Source organism: Cryptomeria japonica, chromosome 3, assembly GCF_030272615.1.
Source record: "Cryptomeria japonica chromosome 3, Sugi_1.0, whole genome shotgun sequence".
Taxonomy (NCBI): Eukaryota; Viridiplantae; Streptophyta; class Pinopsida; order Cupressales; family Cupressaceae; genus Cryptomeria; species Cryptomeria japonica.
Genome location: NC_081407.1, coordinates 7,089,061 through 7,095,558, shown reverse-complemented (window position 1 = coordinate 7,095,558; position 6,498 = coordinate 7,089,061).

Sequence of the window (6,498 nt, the reverse complement as noted above, 5' to 3'; positions counted from 1 at the left end):
CTACAAAGATAACAAGGATGGTCCTAGTAATGTCAATGAAAAACCCATTTTTGGAACAAGAATAAGAATATTATTAATGGTATGGTTGTAGATGCAAACACGGTTAAGGAAACCCAACCTATGATGAGTCTTCTAGGACCGAGTACATTGAATAATCAAGTTAACACCCAAACAACATCAAAACCTTTGGCTCAATCACAGTGAAAATTTACACCTTTGGGTGAGCCTATAGACTCTGCATTGTAGAAACTTGTTGCTAGTAAGCTTATCACATTACCAAAAGATCAAGTATTTGAACCTAGAATCAAGCCAACATGGTGAAATGATGTTGATTATTTTAACTAAAATTGTAACAAGGGGCATAAGACTAGCAGTTATAACAAACTCAAGAATCTCATCCAAGACCTTATTGACAATGGTGCAATTGAAGTTGAATGTCATTCATCCAATGAAGAGGATGTTCCTTTCCTAAACATGATAAAGGAAAATCTCCCAAGACAACTTTTGATAATAACTCCAATTATGGCAATATTTATTATGAATAAGTAGTCAATTATATTACTAAAATGGACCCTCATGTTGACACCATAATTGTCAAGGATAAACCTTCTGAATGCAATGTAACAACATGAAGAGGTAAATTGACTTTATAAGGTTCTATGTCCAAAACAAGCTCTGCATCCAACCACTATGACCTTGTTTATCAACTTGGAAAGATGCTTGCCCATATATCCATACTTGAGCTTTTGTGTATATCTCCTTCACATAAGGCCATCCTAGATAAATAATTGTAAGAGACTTTTGTACCTACCAATCTACATGTGGATCATTTTTAAGTCATGGTGGGACACTTTTATTCACCTCATTTCCTTACATTTGAACCAAAAATGATGATGCATTTCCCAAACAACCCCATAACACACCTCTTCACATCGAGGCTTTCGTACATAAGCATAGAATAAAATGAGTCCTGATAGATAGAAGAGTGGATCTAAATATTTGTACTTTGAACTTTGTTACTGCCCTAGGGTTCTCTGAAGGGGTTGTTGATGCAAGGAAAAAGATAATAATAAAATACTTTGATGATGAAGAGCACTCATTCAATGGATCAATCACATTGCTAATTAGAGTTGGGCCAATTGTGAAAGACGTGGTCTACCAAGTCTTGGACCTTGATTTTACTTACAATATCCTCTTAGGAAGACCATGGATTTATGCCATGCAAGTTGTTCCCTCTACATTTCATCAATGTATCAATTTTTCATGTATTAATTTTTCCCTCATAATGGACTTGAAATTACTATCCCTAGAGATCCCAATCCATACTTCTATTACAATATCATTCATCCTAAACCCGAAGCTACTATTCCCATCAATGAAGAAGCCAGTTCATCCACATCGTACATTAATCCCACATCATTAAAATATTTCATCTCCAGACAACTCAAGGTCAAGTTCAACATCAAGAATAAAGGAATTAGAGAACATGACCTATAACAATCGATGTATATCAGTGTTGGTAAACATATTTTCACTACAATTGTATCTTCAAAACTAACCCTATTTGCCCAAAGAGTAGTGACAAATCTATTTGCTAATAGATTTTTTATGAATTTACTGGGAAACGAAATACCAATGTGTTTTTTTCCTTAGAAATATAAATGTGTCTTCTTTGAAATGAAGGTTGGTGGCTCAATTTAAAAAATAAACTTTGAGCAATCATTTGGTATAAAAGAACTGAATCAGTTAGTGAAAGTGATAGTGATGATGAAGATCTTTTTTTTTTTCAAATTATTATTCTCAAATAAATCAGATTATTGATGATATAAAGTAAGTCAAATTCTTGAATATTTTTTATGGTGTCTTGTAGCTTATTCCAGATTAGATCCCTCCCTCCTTGCTTCAGACCCTACAAAATATTGAAGAGAAATATGGAAGAGAGAACCAATTTCTTTCTCATGATAACTCACTTGAATGGCAGCCAATAACAATGAAGAGAAAAGAGGACCTTCTCTTGTACCTATTTCTTTAATAAATTTGACTCCTGATGAGCTTGAACAAATTCAATTTTTGAAAGGCTTCTATGGTGACATACACCTTTCTCCTAACAAAGTGTATCATTCATTGCTTCAAAAATTGCAAAAGATTGAACAAAAAGATGAGAATGGGAATCATTTTCTTGTTCACACGATGTCTTGCGAGAAAAGAAATAAAAAGAGATTCATTAATATGTGCATGTGTCAAGGAAGATGAAGCTAAATCTGCTCATAAAGATGCATTTCAAGAAAAATATCTAAAAGAAGTGAGATAAATAGAAAGAGAAGATTTTATTAAAACATATCACGAAAATTACAATGATTGTCATAACAAAGAAGAAGTCATCCATCAGCCTAAAAACAAGAATCTTGAAGAGGAGGTATCAAATATTGAAGAGAATGGTAAAGAGATACATCAAGATGAATCTCCTATTTTTTCATTCCAACTTGCTGTCTCATTTCTTCAGATGACAAATTTCTTTGTGGAGAAGATGTCTTTATTCATTTATCATTGATTATTAAAGAAGTCATTCATTCCTTCTCCCATCCATTCATTCCTTCTCCCATGCAGTCACTAAGTAATGATATTCTTGACTCAGTTATGTTAAAAGAAAATCAAGCATCATCTCTGAAAAATAATCTTACGAATGTTGAGGAAAATCAAAGGTACAAATCTGATGGGGAAATTCTCACAAAAGAGTTACACCTTGCTCAATAGGTAGGTAAAGGATGTTTTAGTGGGCTTCCAACACTCTTCACTTTTCCATTAACAAGTAAAACAATCAAACTCCCTTGGAGTGCTCCCTATCACTTTGTTTTCTGCAGTTGCTCTCAAACATGGCTAGGATTCACTAGAGTAAATCCAACCATTAGATCATCCACACCTCCAACACACACTTGAAGGGTTATTAGGGGGTTTTTAGTGGGTGTTTCAACTCCATTCAAGTGGTTCTTCAATTATTTTCCCTCCATTTTTCCATCGCTTCCTCTTCTTCCTATTTTCTAGGCCTAGCAGCCCTAGAGCCCCTATTAGCCCTACCTTGCCGGTTTTTGTGCAATTACTCAAAAAACCTTCAAAGGACCTCTCAAAATATTTGGTGATCCGAGTACCCTTTTGGACAAAATTTTGGGTTAAGTAGGGTAGGCTGTCTAGTCTGACCGTACTGGTATGGATCCCAAAATTGGCACTTTTAAGGGTTTTAAAGTTAATAGTCTTCACCAAAGGGGTTTTTTGGCTTCTACACCCTGTCACATCTCAATATTTTCACTGAGACTCTTCTATGAATCATAATTCCATGCCAAACACTTGGCACATTCACAGTTGTTCATCCCTGCAAGTAAAGACAAACAGTCATATTCCTAGTCGGGCTATGGTAGAGCTTGCCTAGGATATGATAGAAAGTGACTTCCAAACAACCTCCAAGACATTCCAAAGAATATATACACTATAAAAAAGGTTCCATGACTTGAATCTCAAGGGTCATTGAGAAAACACAATGGGATTTCAAGTTGGAACCATGTCTGCGGCCTTAAACCCTTGCTCAGACTGAGAGCGGTGCAGTAAGAGACAATTTGTAAACACGCTTCAAACTTGCACTAAGGAAAGATAAAAACACTTTCTGAGAAACACAATATCATACACTAAACCACCATAAAAGAACAGTAACAACTTAATCCATTTGGTATGGACTGCTGCTACCAAAATGACAAAATATATGGTAAAAATCTGGAAAATGTCTTCAAATTTGATTCAAACTTTCTCCTGTATTTTTCAACCCATGTAAAATCATGCAAAAATAATTTTATATGACTTCTTTGTCATAACCAACTCCTCATCGGTTTCCTAACCACCGATTTTCTCAATTTTGCAAAGTTGCTCAAAAAGTTGCAAAAAGTTGTCAAGCAACAATGACAACCTTTGCTCAATTTTGCATTTTTGTCATTTATGTATTTCTATTCATAATAAACCTCCTAGGATAATTACCTAACATAAAAATGACATGAAAAAATACACTATGAGTCTTTACAAGACGTTTTACATCATAATGCAAAATAATGTCATTTTAGGCTTACAAGAGCTCATTGGCCAAATCTAGGAAAACAAACAAACCTTGGTGACAATCACCCTTTAAATGACTAGAAAACACACATGTGGACCTCTAAACAGTCCATTATTCAAACATTGATCCAAAATATGAATAATCACTCCAAAATTTGGAAATGCATCAACAAACTAGTTAAAAACTAGGTGCTCCTGCACCATACTTCCCCAATGAGAAAGAAGTCAAGTGACTCCTTTAGGCAACAAAGAAAGGGGAATGCCAAGTTTAGAAATGTCTACTTCAGGTACCCAACTAGCCTCAGATTCTAGAAGTTGTTGCCATTTGACCAAATGTTCCATATAGGCAGTATGCCTTGTCTTCTTGGGATTCTTGAATTCAATACCTTCTTGGCTTGTGGCATGGTTGCAGGTGGCAAGGGTAGGTCGGATAGTGCTTGAGAGACCTCCGAGAATCTACTACATTCCTCGGGAAGTGTGCCCTTATATTGCACCAAGTCTGCAACATTAAATATAGGAGATAAATCCATACCTCCGGGTAGGTCAAGTTTGTAGGCATTGTTCCCATACTTAGCCAAGACCTTACAAGGTCCAATCCTCCTCATCTGAATCTTTCTAGGGAAACCTTTCTGAAGCCTTGCTTTGTTCAAATGAACCATGACCAAGTCCCCAACAACAAATTGTATATTCCTTCTCTTTTCATGTACTTTATCTTTGATCCTTTGAGAAGTGTCTAGTAAGGCTTTCCTAACTGCTCATGAACCTATTGCATGGACTGAGCTATGTCAATAGCATGTCCACTATGTTGTTCCATCTTCCCAATATCTCTGAGCTCCAACACACCTCTGGGATGAAGGCCATAAACCGCCTCAAAAGGGCTCTTACCGGTTGATCTATTCACATTGTCATTGTAAGCAAACTCAACTTGATGGATGATCTGATCCCAAGCTTGTCCATACTCCTTTGTCAAGCACCTAAGAAGGTTCCAAAGTGTTCTATTGACCACCTTTGTTTGGCCATCCGTTTGGGGATGGTAGGTTGAACTGAAAGACAAGTTAGTACCCAATCTATACCATAAAGTCTTCCAAAAATGACCAATAAATTTTGTATCTTTATCTGATACTATACTGATAAGTAAGCCATGAATCCTAATAACTTCCTTGAAAGCAAGTGAGCAATATGAATATCATCATGAGTTACCTTACATGGAATAAAATGGGCCATTTTTCTAAATCTATCTACCACAACATAGATACTATCAAATCCTGATTTGGTCTTGGGAAAACCAACAACAAAATCCATACTTACACACTCCCATGGCCGGTTAGGGATAGGTAAAGGCCGGTAGAGACCAACATTAGAAGAAGTATATTTGGCTCTTTGACAAACCACACATTTCTCCACATATTTTTTGATATACCTTTGCATCTTTAAGTTCCAAGGTCTTTTTCAATCCAAAATGTCCACTTAAGCAACCATTGTGCTTCTCTTGCATCAAATTTTCTCTCATGGAACCTCTGGGTACACAAAGATGTCCTCCTTTGAACAAAAGACCATCTTGTAAGGTAAAATCTGCATATTCACCATGAAAATGATTTCTAAACTCTTGACAAACCTTGTAGATGGCAACAAAGTCTTCATCATCTTGGTATAACCCCTTGAAACTATCCACTCCAATGCTCTTGAGCTGCACTTCTTGAACTGTTAGCAACCTTCTACTTAATGCATCAGAAACTTTATTGCATTGACCTTTCTTATGTTTAATGGTGAAAGTATAGGACTGCAAATACTCTACCCATTTGATATGCCTATGATTCAACTTTTCTTGTGAATTGAGAAAACTAAGAGCTTGGTTACCAGTATAAACCACAAATTCTTTAGGCAGCAAATAGTGCCTCCATTTCCTAAGTGATTGAACGAATGCATATAATTCCAAATCATAAGAAGAATATCTTTTCTTGGCATCATTGAGCTTCTCGCTGAAAAATGAAACCGGTCTATTGTCTTGACTTAAGACTGCTCCAACTGCTATGTTGCTAGCATCAAATTCAATGGTGAAGAGCTTGTCAAAGCTTGGAAGAACTAGTACCGGTTGAGTAGCCACCTTTTTCTTTAAGATATCAAATCCTCTTTGTGCTTCTTTTGTCCATTGAAACTTATTCTTCACACCTCCTTTGATTGTGTCAAGCATAGGTGCACATATCTCACTGAACCCTTTGATGAACTTCCTATAAAATTATGCCAAGCCATGAAAACCCCTCACTTCACTTGTTGTCTTAGGTGTAGGCCAACTGATTATGGCTTCCACCTTAGAGGTATCCATCTTCAAATCACCACTTGAGATTACAAACCCAAGATATATCAACTCATGTTTCATGAACTCACATTTCTCCAAATTGATAG